At 46.0% G+C, this 19,255-nt stretch overlaps 1 pseudogene; it reads left to right on the plus strand.

The window, feature by feature from the left end:
* The first annotated feature begins 233 nt into the window (after positions 1-233).
* Positions 234-19,255, plus strand: part of LOC148474238 (uncharacterized) — a 100,324-nt pseudogene continuing 81,302 nt past the window's right edge.

A 19,255-nucleotide genomic window follows, 5' to 3' on the forward strand; every position in this document is an offset into this window, starting at 1 on the left:
TGTTGCATTAAATTGTTGAAGACAGTGGGAGTTGGGTCACCTCCAATTGTATTGTGGGGGGAAAATACCACACAGAGCAGGGGCAAAGAACCCATATATAAAGAAGGAAGAATCGTCCATGAAAAAGTGAAAAGGAGTGAGAAGAGAATCACATTATGAATAAAGCAGGGGGAGAGTCCCCACATACAGAAACCCTCGGCAGCCAATAAGGGAAGTGTCACTGCAGAGCCAACATGACTGAACTAAGTAGGAATTTGGGAACAACATAATAGAGCAAAAGACGGGTGAGGCCCTAAGTGAGGAGGCTAAGTGAGAGCAGTGATAAAGAGATTCATAGCACTGATAAATACTGAGATGCAGATAAAGAGACTTAGGACCTGAATCAGATATGAACCCTGCTGCGTCCACTGTGGCGTCTGTTGCGGTCGCGACTGACATTATATGAAAATGCTAGTATCAGCGTACTTCCTGGTGTAGTACCCCACGTCTCAATTTGCAAGGACTGAGATGCCCACTTTCAGCATTGCTGCATGCTCTGACACCGGTGTTTCCTTAGACACCACCATCAGTGCTCCATCACTCGCACCACTGCCACTTGTACCAGCAATTTGAACATGGCCTCCTATGGCTGTGGTTGTGCGTCTGTGAACGTAGCAGCTTTCACTAACTTCCCGTGACACTCCCATTACACGCCTATGAGACGGACAATTTTTCATGTATTTCTACCTGCCTCTCAGTGACCGCCAAGTAGAGCCCATGACTTTTTCATCCCATTGCTGATACTCTCTGTACTGATCATAACAGCGCCTCTGTGTGTACACTCTGTGTAATGCATGCGCTGTAGTGGTTTTCAGAAATGTTTGAGCATGGACAATTGCAAAGAAAATGCTCATCTACGTGAACATTGGCATTATGTGTGGTTTGCCTGCAACTCAGAATTAGGTCCCCAGATGTCTAGTTATTAAATAATATTTGCAGGATATTCAAAAAACAAATATTAAGTATCACCTAGATGTAAAATGGAGTGACTGATCTGCTGTGGTCCCTCCATTTCTGATAGCAGAAGCAGCCTCCATAGGTTTCTACAGGGGCTGCAAGACTGTCAGATTTACCAAGCTTGGACCTGACTACATAATGCAAAAATGATCAGGAGAGGGTTCCATAGGAACCCTCTCCCGGTAATGGCTTCCACATACAGTATGCACAGTAGCGCTGCGGCATCCCGATAGAGGAGTGAAGTGATCGATAATGCAATCACTTCAGCGTCTTACACATCACAGGGACGGATTCCTTTTGAAGCCCCAGTTCCTGCATATATATTTAAATACATACTGGCGAATAGCGGAAATAAAAAATATAATTATTCAGTAATTATTGGGTCTAGAACTTCATAATTAATAAATAAGCCCCGTAGAGCTGTAATTAATAAAGATATGCAGAGTTGTGATAAATAAAGATATGCAGACCTGTGATATATAAAGATATATGGGGCCAAATGTAATAGGGTGTGAGTATTTTCGCACATATGGAATCGCACCTCTTCGCGCCTTTAAAAGTTGCGAGCATGACTCTAAACTCGCGTATGTAATAGGTAGCGATAATTCAGCTATCTACGCAGTTTGCATGCGACGTGTCACGATGAAACTCACAGAAAAAGGCGCAAATTTTAGACCAACCAGAATGCAATTTGCATTTCTCCATGCATACTGACACAAACAGATTCACCCATTGGCAGGGCAAAAACCCATGACTTAAGCATCACACACTATATAAGCCCCTGAGGCACCATTTTGTGCTTTGATAGGGAGTAAGGAGCTGGATGCATGACAGGAGACAGGAGGTTTTTGGCCAAATTTGATGCAGTATGGCAGGCAGGAGAGCTGGGGGAGCTCAGCAAAGGCTGGAGGAGGATCACGAGGTAATTGTCAGGCAGAATCAGGAGGAGGCAACTTTGTCTGACCAGGAAGCGCAGGAGGAGATGATGACACAGAGGTGGAGGAGGAAAATGAAGTAGAGGGGGATGCTGAAGAGGAGGAGGTGGAGGAGGCTGAGTCTGCTGGTCCTTTGCCTGGGAAGATGTGCTGTTGCCGAAATATTCGCTTCATCTATGAAGAAAAATCAGCACTGGTACATGCTATGGTACCAGTGTTCACACGTCTCCTGGGAGAACGCGCACACTATGGCTTGGCATCACAGATGCTGTTAATGCTGCCAGTAGCTGCAAACCGGACATTTACAACGTGAGGCGTTTCAACGATATAAAATGTGTGTTAAAGGGCAAAATGGCGGATGAAGTGAAGCAGTCCTGCAAGACTGGTGGTGGGCGTCAGATCCCCATACACTACACATCTTATGAACAAGAGCTCAAACAAATCATTCCCCCAGAGATCCTACCCGGGACTCATTGAGGATACAGACAGACCTCCAAACCCGGCCCTATTGGTGAGTAACATAACAATACTTATATTACATACTTGTACATGCATATTTTTCTTTGCTGTTTGTATTGTTCGATTCCTGTACAATCATCTGTTGCTGTAGAACAGCACATACCAGTATGCGGTGATATAGATTACACTGATCACAAATGTTGGCCATGCTGGGATGAAAAATACTTGGAACTGATGATTATGTAAGGGCTCTGCTTCTACCTTTAGTACACTGCAACTTCCACATTTTGTGTCATCTCTTCTAGGTGTTGCTTATTCTACTCAGGGTAACTTATGTAGTTCCCAAAATGGCTGCCTCGTCTGGTACCTTTCATGAGTGGGTTATGTAACCTTTGGAATTAAATCTTCATTAAGGGCCTGATTCAGAGCCGCTCGTAAGCGGCCGCTCGATCGTTTCGAGCGATGTTCGCACATCTGCGCATGTGTATGGGTCGTAATGCGCATGCGCCAACCAGTCAGTGCGGTCGGAAATCGTGTGTTCGCAAAATAGTGAGTGCCTGCTAATTTGAGTGACAGGATGAGGCGTTTGTGGGTGGTAACAGGGTAAGGTGCTTGAAATCGGGGAGCGGAGATCCGAACGCAGGCGTGCCAAACGGTCAAAACGGGTGTTTTAAGGGTGTGCATAATTAACAAAGCAGCGTCATCGACCACGTCACTTGGTTGTTTCTTAGCCTGAACTGCTCGCATGATTGTGGTAGGAAAATCCTACCACAAGCACTGTGAGCAGTTCAGATGCCTTTCGATGTACTCTATTAATCTAATAAATAGCGGAGATGACGTATGATGCGAACAGCCAGGGGGAGTCTTTACAAAATAGCAAGCGCATGTTTCGTTTGCTCGCTCAGACATAGAGGCGTCAACAGACCGCAAAGAGTGAGCGCTCAATTTAAATAGCCGCCCCTTTTTCTGAACGAGCAAGCGCAAATAGCGTCCGGCTCTGAATCAGGCCCTAAATTCATTGTACCCGTTCACTATGTTCATTGTTTTTCGGATTGTTTTCTTCTGGCTGTAATTAGGGGTGAGCGGGTTCGGATTTCTGAAATCCGAACCCCCCCGAGCCCCCCCGATCCGAGTCCGATCCGAGTCAGGCTCGACTTTTCCCGCCTGACTCGGATCTGAAATCGAGGCAAAACGTCATCATCCCGCCTTCCGAGTCTCGCGGGTTTTGGATCCTATATAAGGTACCCGCGTCGGCGCCATTTTCTCACTCGGCTGTGGACAGTGAAGAGGGAGGGTGGGAGTTAGGGCTGTGTAGTGTAGTGTAGTGTAGTGCTGCTGTTGTCCACTACTTCAAAGTCCATAGGGGCTGGCTGTGTTGTGCTGTGCTGCTGTTGTTAATAGGGGCTGTGTCCACTACTTCAAAGTCCATAGGGGCTGGCTGGACTGTGTTGTGCAGTCAGTTCTCCATAGGGGCTGTGTCCACTCCAAAGTCCTGTGCAGTGTCCCAGTCCTAAAGGAGTGCTGTAGTGTTGTCCAGGGGGTGCTCTATCCATCAGGGGTGCTCCCCCCAAGTGCTAAAAAAATAATATATTTTCTGTGTTTGTGAATTGTGTGCGCAGTAGCCGCAAGTGCATCAACAAAGTAGTGCCAAGCGTGCGCCTGTGTCATAAGTAAAGGGCCGGCTGGCTTGACCGTTAAAGGGTGCTGTAACCCCCGAAAGTACACTCCAGTCCAAACCAAAAAAAAATTATTTTCTGTGTTTGTGAATTGTGTGCGCAGTAGCCGCACGTGCATCAACAAAGTAGTGCCAAGCGTGCGCCTGTGTCATAAGTAAAGGGCCGGCTGGCTTGACCGTTAAGGGTGCTGTAACCCCCGAAAGTACACTCCAGTCCAAACCAAAAAAAAAATTATTTTCTGTGTTTGTGAATTGTGTGCGCAGTAGCCGCACGTGCATCAACAAAGTAGTGCCAAGCGTGCGCCTGTGTCATAAGTAAAGGGCCGGCTGGCTTGACCGTTAAGGGTGCTGTAACCCCCGAAAGTACACTCCAGTCCAAACCAAAAAAAAAATTATTTTCTGTGTTTGTGAATTGTGTGCGCAGTAGCCGCACGTGCATCAACAAAGTAGTGCCAAGCGTGCGCCTGTGTCATAAGTAAAGGGCCGGCTGGCTTGACCGTTAAAGGGTGCTGTAACCCCCAAAGTACACTCCAGTCCAAACCAAAAAAAAATTTATTTTCTGTGTTTGTGAATTGTGTGCGCAGTAGCCGCACGTGCATCAACAAAGTAGTGCCAAGCGTGCGCCTGTGTCATAAGTAAAGGGCCGGCTGGCTTGACCGTTAAAGGGTGCTGTAACCCCCGAAAGTACACTCCAGTCCAAACCAAAAAAAAAATTATTTTCTGTGTTTGTGAATTGTGTGCGCAGTAGCCGCACGTGCATCAACAAAGTAGTGCCAAGCGTGCGCCTGTGTCATAAGTAAAGGGCCGGCTGGCTTGACCGTTAAAGGGTGCTGTAACCCCCAAAGTACACTCCAGTCCAAACCAAAAAAAAATTTATTTTCTGTGTTTGTGAATTGTGTGCGCAGTAGCCGCACGTGCATCAACAAAGTAGTGCCAAGCGTGCGCCTGTGTCATAAGTAAAGGGCCGGCTGGCTTGACCGTTAAAGGGTGCTGTAACCCCCAAAGTACACTCCAGTCCAAACCAAAAAAAAATTTATTTTCTGTGTTTGTGAATTGTGTGCGCAGTAGCCGCACGTGCATCAACAAAGTAGTGCCAAGCGTGCGCCTGTGTCATAAGTAAAGGGCCGGCTGGCTTGACCGTTAAAGGGTGCTGTAACCCCCGAAAGTACACTCCAGTCCAAACCAAAAAAAAAATTATTTTCTGTGTTTGTGAATTGTGTGCGCAGTAGCCGCACGTGCATCAACAAAGTAGTGCCAAGCGTGCGCCTGTGTCATAAGTAAAGGGCCGGCTGGCTTGACCGTTAAAGGGTTCTGTAACCCCCAAAGTACACTCCAAACCAAAAAAATATATATTTTCTGTGTTTGTGACTTGTGTGCACTGTGGCTGCACGTGCATCAACAAAGGAGCAGCGCCAAGCGTGCGCCTGTGTCCCATAAGTAAAGAGCCGGCTGGCTCATTTCTTAAAGGGTGGTGTAACCCACAAAGTGCACTACTCTCCAGCAAAAATAAAAAAATATTTTCTGTGTTTGTGTGCGCTTTAGCCGCACGTATATATATCAATATAACATAAATGGAGGACCAAACTTTCTCTGATAAAAATAAAATAGGGAAAGATCAAGAACCACTTCCTACTAGTGCTGTTGCTGCTGCTGGGAGTTGTTCATCATCCCAGAGAGGAAGTAGGAACATCACTACTTTTACTAAACAATTGACCCTCCAACAGTCCCTAGCGATGAGGATGAAGTACGACAGCAGTCATCCTGAAGCAAAACGTATAACTGAGGCCTTGACTGCTATGTTGGTGTTAGACGTGCGTCCGGTATCCGACATTAGTGCAGTGGGATTTAGACAATTGATGGAGGTAGTGTGTCCTCGGTTCCAAATCCCGTCTAGATTCCACCTGCATCCTCAAAGCAGCAGCGACAAGCGTGCGTCTGTCTGTTAAAGGGTGGTGACACCCTCAAAGTGTGCTACACAAACAATTAAAATATTGTTCTTTTTTTTTCTGTCTTTGTGAAATGTGTGGGCTGTAGCCGCACCTGCATCCTTAAAGCAGCAGCGACAAGCGTGCGTCTGTCTGTTAAAGGGTGGTGACACCCTCAAAGTGTGCTACACAAACAATTAAAATATTGTTATTTTTTTTTCTGTCTTTGTGAATTGTGTGGGCTGTAGCCGCACTTGCATCCTCAAAGCAGCAGCGACAAGCGTGCGTCTGTCTGTTAAAGGGTGTTGTAACTCTCAAAGTGCTCCAAAAAATCAAAAAATTTTTTTTAATGTGTTTGTGACTTGTGTGCGATGTAGCCACACTTGCATCCTCAAAGCAGCAGCGACAAGCGTGCGTCTGTCTGTTAAAGGGTGGTGACACCCTCAAAGTGTGCTACACAAACAATAAAAATATTCTTCTTCTTTTTTCTGTCTTTGTGAATTGTGTGGGCTGTAGCCGCACCTGCATCCTTAAAGCAGCAGCGACAAGCGTGCGTCTGTCTGTTAAAGGGTGGTGTAACTCACGAAGTGCTCCAAAAAATAAAAAACTATTTTTTTTATGTGTTTGTGACTTGTGTGCGATGTAGCCGCACTTGCATCCTCAAAGCAGCAGCGACAAGCGTGCGTCTGTCTGTTAAAGGGTGGTGACACCCTCAAAGTGTGCTACACAAACAATAAAAATATTCTTCTTTTTTCTGTCTTTGTGAATTGTGTGGGCTGTAGCCGCACCTGCATCCTTAAAGCAGCAGCGACAAGCGTGCGTCTGTCTGTTAAAGGGTGGTGACACCCTCAAAGTGTGCTACACAAACAATTAAAATATTGTTCTTTTTTTTTCGGTCTTTGTGAAATGTGTGGGCTGTAGCCGCACCTGCATCCTTAAAGCAGCAGCGACAAGCGTGCGTCTGTCTGTTAAAGGGTGGTGACACCCTCAAAGTGTGCTACACAAAGAATAAAAATATTCTTCTTCTTTTTTCTGTCTTTGTGAATTGTGTGGGCTGTAGCCGCACTTGCATCCTCAAAGCAGCAGCGACAAGCGTGCGTCTGTCTGTTAGAGGGTGGTGTAACCCTCAAAGTGTGCTCCACAAACAATAAAAATATTCTTTTTTTTTTTCTGTCTTTGTGAATTGTGTGGGCTGTAGCCGCACTTGCATCCTCAAAGCAGCAGCGACAAGCGTGCGTCTGTCTGTTAAAGGATTACATCGGTGACAGCATCCAAGTAGGCATGTCAGACAGTCCGTACCTGTACTGGCAGGAAAAAGAAGCAATTTGGAGGTCCCTGTACAAACTGGCTCTATTTTACCTGAGTTGCCCCCCCTCCAGTGTGTACTCCGAAAGAGTGTTTAGTGCAGCCGGGAACCTTGTTAGCGAAAGGCGTAGGAGGTTGCTTCCACAAAATGTGGAGAAGATGATGTTCATAAAATGAATGATCAACTCTTCCAGGGAGACCAGCCTCCAGAACGTACAGAGGGACCTGTGGTTCCAGCAGGGACGAATTAATACTCTGTGAGGATGAGGATGTACATAACACTGAAGAGGGTGAGGAATCTGTGGATGAGGAGGATGAGGACGACTTCTTGCCTCCGTAGAGCCAGTTTGTGCAGGGACAGATTAATTGCCAGCTTGTTTTGTGGGGGCCCAAACGAACCAATCATTTCAGCCACAGTTGTGTGGCAGACCCTGGCGCTGAAATTATTGGTTTGTTAAAGTGTGCATGTCCTGTTTATACAACATAAGGGTGGGTGGGAGGGCCCAAGGACAATTCCATCTTGCACCTCTTTTTTTTCTTTGCATTATGTACAGTTTGGGGCCTAGTTTTTCAATGCCATCCTGTCTGCCACTGCAGTTTCACGCCTAGATGGGTCACGTGTTTGTGCCGCCCACTCGTGTCGCTTAGCATAGTCATCCAGCTACCTCGGTGCAACCTTTTGGACATAAAAACACTATTGTGAGGTGTGAGGTATTCAGAATAGACTGGAAATGAGTGGAAATTAAGGTTATTGAGGTTAATAATAGCATAGGAGCAGAAAAACCTACAAATTCTGTGATTTTAGCTGTTTTTATGCTTTTTTTCAAAAAAATACAGATCCAAAACACAAAACCCAGAACCCAAAACACGGAAGGGTGGTTTTGGCAAAACCAATCCAGATCCAAAACACGAAGAAAGATCCAGATCCAAAACCAAAACACAAAACACGAAAAGTGGCCGGTGCACACCCCTAGCTGTAATACTAAACCTCTGTACTATGCTTTAGATGCTTGTAAAGCAACTTTGAGTCCTGCTGGAAAAAAGCACTATATACATAAATTATTATTATTTAAATATTTTCCCTCTATCATTTATCGCTTTACAACCAAGTAATGTGCTGGAGAATTCTTATCATAAAGAGAACATATTTTGAAATAGAGATGTCTGGAGTCCAATATATTGTACATGCACTGCACAGTTACCATGTAATATCACCTGTGTCCAAAGGAACACTTTTCTTTAAACCCTGCATGTTACAGGGAATCAGTATGAAATACCGCCGGCCGCATGGCGGTTCGATTCCCAGCAGCGGCAGCCCGACAGCTGAACAGATCCTGGCAGCGGAAGCCCGACAGCACTGGAAATCCCGAATGTCCTGAGGTAAGTAAGAACTAACCTAACCCCCCTAACCCTAACCGTCCTTAGGGGTGCCTAACCCTAATCCCCCCTCTAAGTGCCTAACCCTAATCCCCCCCTTCCCTGCTGCTTAAACCTAATTCCCTTGGGGGGGGTGCCTAACCCTAAGTCCCCCCCAGGGGTGCCTAACCCTAACCCTCCATGCCCCTAGCCCAACCCTCCCGGGGGGGTGCCTAACCCTAAGTTTCCCCCGGATGCCCTAAACCTAACCCCCCCCCCCCCTGCGGCTGTCCGCTCACGGCGCCCGGCATCACTACGATCGGGATACCAGGCGCCTGTCTCCCGGTGTCGGGAAAATGACAGGCGTCTAGATATAGACGCCTGTCATTTAACCCACGCCGGGATAAAGCAGTCAGGAAGCCGGCTGTCGGGATCTCGTCAGCCGTTTTCTCCGATTGCATCCCTGTTACAGTCACCAACTGGCTGCACCCATAAACTTGCCAGGGTAGAGGCATTAGCGAGTAGGTGAGCTATCTACTCAGCACATCATACCAGCTACACAGTGACAAAGGGTTACACACATATATATATATATATATATATATATATATATATGACATCACAGGGGCTCTGCACTCACCATAATAACTAACAATAATAATGATAAACATAATAAACAGTGGGGTTTTGGTTCATGAATTGATCAATGCAATTAAGCTTGCAGCCCCCGTACCGGGACCCCACTTTACTGCAAGTCCCTACTCTATTGCTCAGAATCATAACATGGATATAGCCATCACATTAGTGTTAAACTCAGGGAATGCTATCAAGGTTTATCAAGGTTTAAAGCTCACAGCAACTTTGCTTTTAAATGTGAGACAGTTACCAAGCACACCTGTTGCAAAGCACCTAGGAAAACAGCTGACACAAGTTAGATAACTAGTTAAAAGGGGTGCATGAGAAAATCTGATCACAAAAATGATTAATTATAAAAATGAATCATAATAAACAAAAAGCACTAATCCACGGCACTCACCATTCCTATATATATGTATATAACTATATATATATATATATATATATATATATATAAAAAGATTTGAGTCTGTAGTGATAATGACCGTATGTTGTACTGATTCCTATATGTACCATTTTCTGTCATTCGACTCTATTCAGCTACTATGCAATTTTAAAATGATTATTATTATTGTCATCATAATTTATTTATATGGTGCCACAAGTGTTCCGCAGCGCCTTACAAAGTACATAAACAAATAGGTGACCAGTGACTTACAGTACAATACAATACAGGTCAAGGACATGAATAATATACATTGCTACATTAGCAACCATAATACCCACATAAGCAACAGAGCATAAGCAACTAAGGGGTCTATTTACTAAGCAGTGTTAGGAGACAGAGTGAAAAGTGATAAGGTGCCAGTCAATCAGCTCCCAACTGCCATCTCACAGGCTGTGTTTGAAAAATGACAGTTGGGAGCTGATTGGATGGCACCTTATCACGTTTCACTCTGGGCTCTATTTATTAACATTATTTTTACTAAAATAAAGTGAAAAAGTGTGTTTTCATACCCTTTTCACATTATTTTAGTTTCAACTATAGTTATTACAGGGCAATTGGAGTAGAATTCGTAAAATTCTACTCCAACCCCTAAGTATCACTTATTTTTAGTAATCAGATCGCATTTCCCATAATTGTAATGGGAAATGTGATCTGGCCAAAGTTACTAAAAATAAATTGTGAAAAAAAATACATAGGGAGGCCTTGTGATAATAACGCCACCTGGAGGTGGAGTTATCCAGGGTCTCCCCCGGTTACCGGACTCCTACTCTGCTCTAACGGGGAGAGCAGAGCCGGGACTCGGTCCCAGTGATCTGCTGTGTGGTCTAAACAGACCGCAAGCTGATACACTGCAAAAAAAAAAAAAAAAGTAAAAAAAAAAAATTCATTTACCTAACTCCATGGAGCGGTGATCAGGGCTCCGCTGCTGACTCCCCTCCGGTCAGCTGGTCTCCCATGCTGCACTGCGGGCCAGTCATCAGGTAATCGGGTCCCAGTGAAGTATGGGAGATCACCTGATTGGAGGCATGGAGGACATCGCCGGAGGCCCGGATCATGCAGGTAAGTGTAATTAAGGGAGGGGGGATCGTGAGGGGGGTTTTCCTGCGATCACGGTGGCGCGGCTTAGCACCAGGGGCGTGGCTTAGCTCCAGTGTGGGTAGCAGCGGCGGCCGGCCGGCGCATGCGCGGGCACTTTGTCACGGTATTTTTTCCGAAAATACCGTGTCTAGTGTGCGGAGGGGATTCGAAGGGACAAAGCTTTATCGCAAGCTCTGTCCTTGCAAGGGATTTGTAGTAAATCCCTGTGATATTGCCTGAATTCGCAATTCGTATTCAGTCGTTAATATCACACTACAATCTGCATTCAATATGCGGATTGTAGTAAATAGAGCCCTCTGTCTCCTAACACTGCTTAGTAAATAGATCCTCAAGTGTTAGTTGCCCTAGTGGGGGGAAGAAGTCGGGAAGCTGAAGGACAGAATCCCGACCGTTGGCTTCCTGACTGTCTAATCCTGGCAAGGGGTTAAATGACAGGCAGTGAAATCCCAACGTCTGTCATTTTACCTTCGCCAAGAGCCCGACACCCGTCTTACCGATCGAAGGTAAGCCGGGTGCGGACAACCGCGGGGGGGTGGGTGTTAGGTTTAGGGTTCAGGCTTAGGCACTCCCCCGGGAGTTTAGGGTTAGGCTAGGGGAAGGGAGGGTTAGGGTTAGGCACCCCCCGGGGGACTTAGGTTTAGGCGGCGGGGAATAGGGGGTTAGGGTTAGGCACCGCCAAGGTAGGGTTAGGATTAGGGAGTAGAAAAGGGTAGGAAATACTTACCTTGGGACGATCAGGATTTTCACTGCTGCCGGGATGCCGCTGTCGGGATTTTAACTCATACATGCAGGATTCCAAAGGTGGGGAGCAGCATGGGCAAAATCTTGGGAGGAAGTAACCAGTTGGCATGAGAGGCGGTGTTTATTTGCTGAACGAAGAGGGCGGACAGGAGAGTGAAAGGAGATGAGGTCAGAGATGTAAATGGGAGAGGAATGGGTGAGGGCTTTGTAAGTGGGTGTGAGAACCTTGAATTGGGTTCTGAAAGAGAAGTGGAGCCAGTGGAGGACTTGTAGGAGAGGGGAGGGAGGTGTAGAATGTTTGGAGAGGAAGATGAGCCGAGCAGCAGCATTGAGGACAGACTGGAGAGGAGAGAGAAGGGAGTTGGGGAGGCCAGATAGGAGGAGATTACAGTAGTCTAAATTGAAGATGACCAGTGAGTGTAAGATAGTTTTAGTAGCATCCTGGGTGAGAAAGGGTCTGATCTTGGAAATATTTTTGAGATGGAAATGACAAGACTGCGAGAGATTCTGGATATGTGGTTTGAAGGAGAGGGAGTAGTCCATGATAACTCCAAGCCTAACAATACCTTCTTTTATAAAGAACTAGGGTCCAATCCTATTATCAGCATAGGGGATGGGTTGACGTAATGGTGTGGAAATGCCGGCAACGGCACCGCAACTCTCGGCATTTGCGGATTTTTGTACGTTGCCCTATGCGGCTGCAAACAAAATCAGAGAGCTTAGAGCCACCGTAAGTGCGTCGTATAGCCCCACTTATTCGTTCTGTGAGCCGACTAGCGGCTAATAGGATCGACCAATTAATGCGTTTTTCATTTGACTCTCGTTATAGGTCTAATTAGAAACAGTCATGCATCTTGTATAATTACTACCAAGTTAACAACAAAAGAAATTATCAACAAAGCATTGTATCATAACAAAAAAAGGTAAAAAAGAAAAAATGCACAAAACTCCTCACAGTATATTTCCTAAACAAGAGCCATCAATACACGCTGACCTAAATCAATATGAATGTGCACTTGCCCTGACATTAAACATTCAAAGCTCAAAATACTAGATATTCTCCTTTATGATACTATAGTCTTAATGTGCCAGAGATCTGTAGAGCCATTCAAATAAATCTACGGCAGAACATGATGGAAAACATAATAAAATACACCACAAGGGGCCCAAAGGCAAGCAGCGCATAAATGCTGAGTTAGATATTTAGAAAACAAAGTTCTACTACTGTTATATGACTTAAATGTTAGTAGAAACTAATGTTGTGTTGTGATGTGAATGAGAATTTTTCTTTTTTGTTCCGATCCTGATAAAATAAAAAAAGCATCATCAAATGTTTTTATGGATCTGGCGTAAGAAGGGTATCTTTAGAGTAGGGGTGTGCACCGGCCACTTTTCGTGTTTTGTGTTTTGGTTTTGCATCTGGATTGGTTTTGCCAGAACCACCATTCCGTGTTTTGGGTTCTGGGTTTTGTGTTTTGGATCTGTATTTTTTTGAAAAAAAGCATAAAAACAGCTTAAATCACAGAATTTGTGGGTTTGTCTGCTCCTATGCAATTATTAACCTCAATAACCTTCATTTCCACTCATTTCCAGTCTATTCTGAACACCTCACACCTCACAATATTGTTTTTATGGCCAAAAGATTGCACCGAGGTAGCTGGATGACTATGCTAAGCGACACGAGTGGGCGGCACAAACACGTGGCCGATCTAGGAGTGACACTGCAGTGGCAGACAGGATGGCAGTTTGAAAAACTAGGCCCCAAACAGTACATACTGCAAAGAAAAAAAAGAGGTGCAAGATGGAATTGTCCTTGGGACCCTCCCACCCACCCTTATGTTGTATAAATAGGACATGCACACTTTAACAAACCAATCATTTCAGCGCCAGGGTCTGCCACATGACTGTGGCTGAAATGATTGGTTCATTTGGGCCCCCACAAAACAAGCTGGCAATTAATGTGTCCCTGCACAAACTTGCTCTACGGAGGCAAGATGTCGTCCTCATCCTTGGATAAAACAGGAAAAAGGGATTTAGGTGTCCCTGGACTGCTTACGGTCTTAGCCAAAGTTTCTGAACTTGACAGTAACTTTTTATTAACGCGCTGCAGGTGCCGTATAAGGGAGGATGTTCCTAGGTGGTTAACGTCCCTACCCCTACTTATTTCACCTTTACATATGGTACATATGGCAAGACAGTTGTTGTCCGGATTTGGATAGAAATATTGCCAGACCAAAGAGGTGGAATGTTTGGTCTTCTGCCCAGGCATGACCGTGATGGGCTTTTTCATCCCACGGACAACAACTGTCTCCCCCGGAGCCTGATTTAAACAAACCACATCACCATCAGAATCCTCCTCGCCAACTTCCTCCTCAGTGCCAGCTACACCAGTATCCTCATCCTTTTGTACTTCAACAGTGACATCTTCAATTTGCATATCAGCAAGTGGACTGTGGGTGCTCCTTTCAGCACTTGCAGGGGGCATGCAAATGGTGGAAAGAGCCACCTCTTCCTGTCCAGTGCTGGGAAGGTCAGGCATCGCAACCGCCACCACACTTGGACTCTCCTTGGGGATTTGTGATATCTTCTTAGAACGCATTGTTCTTCGCTGTGCTTTTGCCAGCTTAACTCGTTTGATTTTTTTAGCGGGAGGAGGGCTTCCATCGTCATGTGAAGCTGAACCACTAGTCATGAACATAGGGAAAGACCTTAGCCGTTCCTTGCCACTCCGTGTCGTAAATGGCATATTGGCAAGTTTACGTTTCTCTTCAGATGATTTAAATGTTTTTTTCAAGGTCATTTTCCTGAACTTTGTCATTTGGGATTGTATGTGCCCTCTACTATGACATTGGGCATCGGCCTTGGCAGACGACGTTGATGGCATGTTATCGTCTATGTCATGACTAGTGGCAGCAGCTTCAGCACTAGGAGGAAGTGGTTCTTGATCTTTCCCTATTTTATTTTTATCGGACAAAGTTTGGTCCTCCATTTATATTATATTGATATATACGTGCGGCTAAGGCGCACACAAACACAGAAAATAATTTTTTATTTTTGTTGGAGACTAGTGCACTTTGTGGGTTACACCACCATTTAAGAAATGAGCCAGCCGGCCCTTTACTTATGGGACACAGGCGCACGCTTGGTGCTGCTCCTTTGTTGATGCACGTGCAGCCACAGTGCACACAATTCACAAACACAGAATTTTTTTTTCTAATTTTGTTTGGAGTGCCCTTTGGAGGTTACAGCACCCTTTAACGGTCAAGCCAGCCGGCCCTTTACTTATGACACAGGCGAACGCTTGGCACTACTTTGTTGATGCACGTGCGGCTACTGCGCACACAATTCACAAACACAGAAAATATTTTTTTATTTTGTTTGGAGTGTACTTTGGGGGTTACAGCACCCTTTAACGGTCAAGCCAGCCGGCCCTTTACTTATGACACAGACGCACGCTTGGCACTACTTTGTTGATGCACGTGCGGCTACTGCGCACACAATTCACAAACACAGAAAATATTTTTTTATTTTGTTTGGAGTGTACTTTGGGGGTTACAGCACCCTTTAACGGTCAAGCCAGCCGGCCCTTTACTTATGACACAGGCGCACGCTTGGCACTACTTTGTTGATGCACGTGTGGCTACTGCGCACACAATTCACAAACAAAAAAATATATTTTTTTATTTTGTTTGGAGTGCCCTTTGGGGGTTACAGCACCCTTTAACGGTCAAGCCAGCCGGCCCTTTACTTATGACACAGGCGCACGCTTGGCACTACTTTGTTGATGCACGTGCGGCTACTGCACACACAATTCACAAACACAGAAAATATTTTTTTATTTTGTTTGGAGTGTACTTTGGGGGTTACAGCACCCTTTAACGGACAAGCCAGCCGGCCTTTTACTTATGGGACACAGGCGCACACTTGGCGCTGCTCCTTTGTTGATGCACGTGCAGCCACAGTGCACACAATTCACAAACACAGAAAAAATATATATTTTTTTTAGCACTTGGGGGGAGCACCCCTGACGGACAGAGCACCCCCTGGACAACACTACAGCACCCCTTTAGGACTGGGACACTGCACAGGACTTTGGAGTGGACACAGGCCCTATGGACAACTGACTGCACAACACAGTCCAGCCAGCCCCTATGGACTTTGAAGTAGTGGACACAGCCCCTATGGACAACAGCAGCACAGCACAGCGCAGCACAGCACAGCACAACACTACACTGCACTACACTACACTACACAGCCCAGCCAGCCCTAACTCCCACCCTCCCTCTTCACTGTCCACAGCCGAGTGACAAAATGGCGCAGACGCGGGTACCTTATATAGGATCCAAAACCCGCGAGACCCGGAAGGCGGGATGATGACGTTTTGCCTCGATTTCAGATCCGAGTCAGGCGGGAAAAGGTGAGCCTGACTCGGATCGGCCTCGGATCCGGGGGGCTCGGGGGGGTTCAGATTTCAGAAATCCGAATCCGCTCACCCCTACTTTAGAGTCATACTCACTTGGAGATGTGTGTTGTAAAAGATATTGGTGAAAGATTTCCCTTGAACTTTCCATAGTGCAGGACAAACGATATTGGGTACACACACTGAAAAAAATCGTTGACAATATCAGCCTGCATGTTTCCACGACAGCAAACATCATTAACGACCCGCAGGAGCACACATCGCTGTTCATTTGGTGCAAACACACTGGATGATATGAACGATATATCATTGAACGATATCGTTATCGTTCACATCGTTCACTTTTATTGTGTTGTCTAGTGTGTATGCCCCTTAAGGGGTCTATGTACTAAGCCATAGAGAGAGATAAAGTAGGTGGAGATAACGTACCAGTCTATCAGCTCCTACTAACTGTCACTTTAGGCTTTGTTTAAAAAAATTGCAGTAGCTGATTGGCTGGTACTTTGGGGGTCATTCAGACCCGGTCGTTAGCATGCGTGAGACCCGCTACGACCGACAGCGCCGGCCCCATTTGGAAGGCGGGCCGGGTGGGTGGCAGCCCAAACGGAGGCATTCCCATGGGAACGCCTACTGTTTGGGGGAGGCCCCACTGATATCACTAGTGATGTCAGTGGAGAGCTTCCGGCTCAGACAGAGCCAGAAGCTCTCCGGGGCTTACGACAAGGGAGACACTACCCTAGGGTCTCGTCGTAAGCCCCGATGGTCGCGTTGGTCTCTGACCATCGCTACCATCACCGGAGCGGTCGTTAGAGCTGTGGGTGTTAACCCACAGCCTAACGACCGCAACAGAGGCGGACGGTCAGGATGCAAGCGGCCGCCCAGTTTCTGAGCGACCGCTTGCATCCTCCGACTGCCTCTGAATGAGGCCCTTTATCTCCATCCACTTTATCTTTCTCAAAGGCTTAGTACACACGGGCCCTTGGGTCTGGGGGGCCCACACTATGGGCCTGATTCAGAGCCGCTCACAAAAAGCGAGCGCTCGCTCTGAATCAGGGCGGCCGCTTAGTTTTAAATAATCCGACCTCCTGGCCGCTCGCTAAGATGTGGGTGACCACCCACAGCTTTAGCGAGCGGCCAGGTGATGGTCGCGATGGTCGTGACGAGACCCTTGTGGTAGGGTCTCATCTGCCGCAAGCCCCAGTGAACTTCCGGCTCTAATAGAGCTGAAAGCTCACTACTGACATCACTCGTGATGTCACTAGGGCTGCCCACAAACGGCAGGCGTCCCTTCAAGAATGCCTCCGTTTGTCCAGCCACCCCCCACCCCGCCTACAAAACGGGACGAGCTGTTGATCAACTTCGACAGAATCTCTCTCTTGCTCCGGGGCTTTTGCACGCGCATTGTGCACGTGCGCAATGCCCCACCATCGACCCGCTTGAGAGTGGATAGTGCTTGCGAGCGGGTCTGAATCAGGCCCTATATACCATGCACCCATAGAGGCTACTTACCTCTCCACTGAGCGCCGCACCATATTACTCTGTATTTATCCACTTCTGGTTGCCAGATTCAGGTAAATGCTATTGCTCCTGATTAAAGGAGGTTTCCGGCATTGCAGACTTCCAGTACAATAAATTGTAATTTTGTTATAAGTGTGAAGTACTTGTAAATGTTGTTGGTTGGATTTAATTGTATTATTGAAACTGTTATTGTAGAAGTAGTGATCCAAATTTCTACTAAGAACTGCTTTCTTGAATAAAGTGAAACTTACTTGGGAACGTTGGCTATTGGTCTTTGCAACCAGAGCAGTCCTCCTTACCTGTCCGTCACACCAAGAGAAGCACAAGAACCTGCATAAAGTGGTACATACCATCTAGGCCTGGTAAGGTTTAAAACATACTTTCCGACTCTCCCGCAATGACTGGGAGGCTCACGAAAATTTACGTCGCTACCTGCCACCCGCAAGAGAGGGAAAGTCACCCGTTCCGGCCGCGGGTGCTTTTTTTCGCTGACTTTTTCCTTGCAGCTCCTGAAGCAAAGAAAAAGTCCACCTCTAGCTTAGCACGCGGGGTAAACCCGCTAATTGAATCTCTCAGGGCAGGTAATAAGCCAGCCCCAGTATGTGTATAACATTATCTTGATTCTATGATATGGGCAATTAACAGACTAAGGGCCGTATTCAATTAGACGCGAAAAGCTATTTTTGGCGAAAAAGTTTCGCTGATGACGTCATTTCGCAAGGCGGAAAAGTATCGGCGAATTTAATTCCAAATACTTTTCTCAGATGCGAAAACGCAAAGCAATGTAATACGCGAAAAAGATTTGCCTATGAATAGGTGATGAAAAAAGTGCCAAATTGCGGTTTTGGGGTGCAAATGTCGGGAAACCACTCTACACCCTTGGGACAACCCCCCAAAGCATAATTGCGTCAAAAAATCCTAAAATAAAATGAACAACACCCCAAAAAATTACTTTAAAAAAAGGGGGTAAATAAAAATTCAAAGTCGAGGTACAAACTTAAAAACTAGCAAAATAACAGTTTTTGGGGGGGTTTGCAAGAATGGGGGCAGTGTTTTTTTGATTGCAGGTGCTTGCTGAAGGTGCGTTTTTTAAAACTTCACTTTTGTGATTTTTAACCATGCTTGCACCCAGTTTCATGTACCCCAAATATGCTGAGACTAATTGTTTTCTCCCCAAAAAACTGCAAAATGCTATTCTTCACCACTTGTGCAAAGACGCTAATTAGCAGCTATTGAGAGCATTTAAGTACCCCAAATACCTTCAAGCAGGGCTATTCAGGGGCATCTAGATTGATCCCCAATGTTAGTGCATCTTTTGGGGGGTGCCAGGCTGATTTCTTCACATCTGACAGCACTTTTCGCCTGTGTGCGTTTCGCCGGGTCCCGTTTTCACGTCCTTTGAAACTGAATAGGGCGAAAAGCGGTGCCCCGCGCGAAAAGTTTTCGCCTGCAAGACACGCAAAATCTGCGAAAAGTACATTCCGCCGACGGCTGCGACATTATCGCAGCTAATTGAATAAGGCCCTTAAAATTAAATAAGGAGCTGTTCAGGTTCAACTCGGTTCTTTGAAGGACAAGTTTGGATCTGAAACGAGGCAAAACAGAATTTTCCCAGACAACTTGAATCTCGTGATTTGGACCACAAATACATTATATGTGATCCAAAGTACGCAAGATCCGAGCTTTCCAGGAAAATGACCATTGCCTCGTTTTTAGATCCAACCACTGGGTTGAATCAGAACT

Source organism: Taudactylus pleione, unplaced genomic scaffold, assembly GCF_031769625.1.
Source record: "Taudactylus pleione unplaced genomic scaffold, aTauple2 ptg000864l, whole genome shotgun sequence".
NCBI lineage: Eukaryota > Metazoa > Chordata > Amphibia > Anura > Myobatrachidae > Taudactylus > Taudactylus pleione.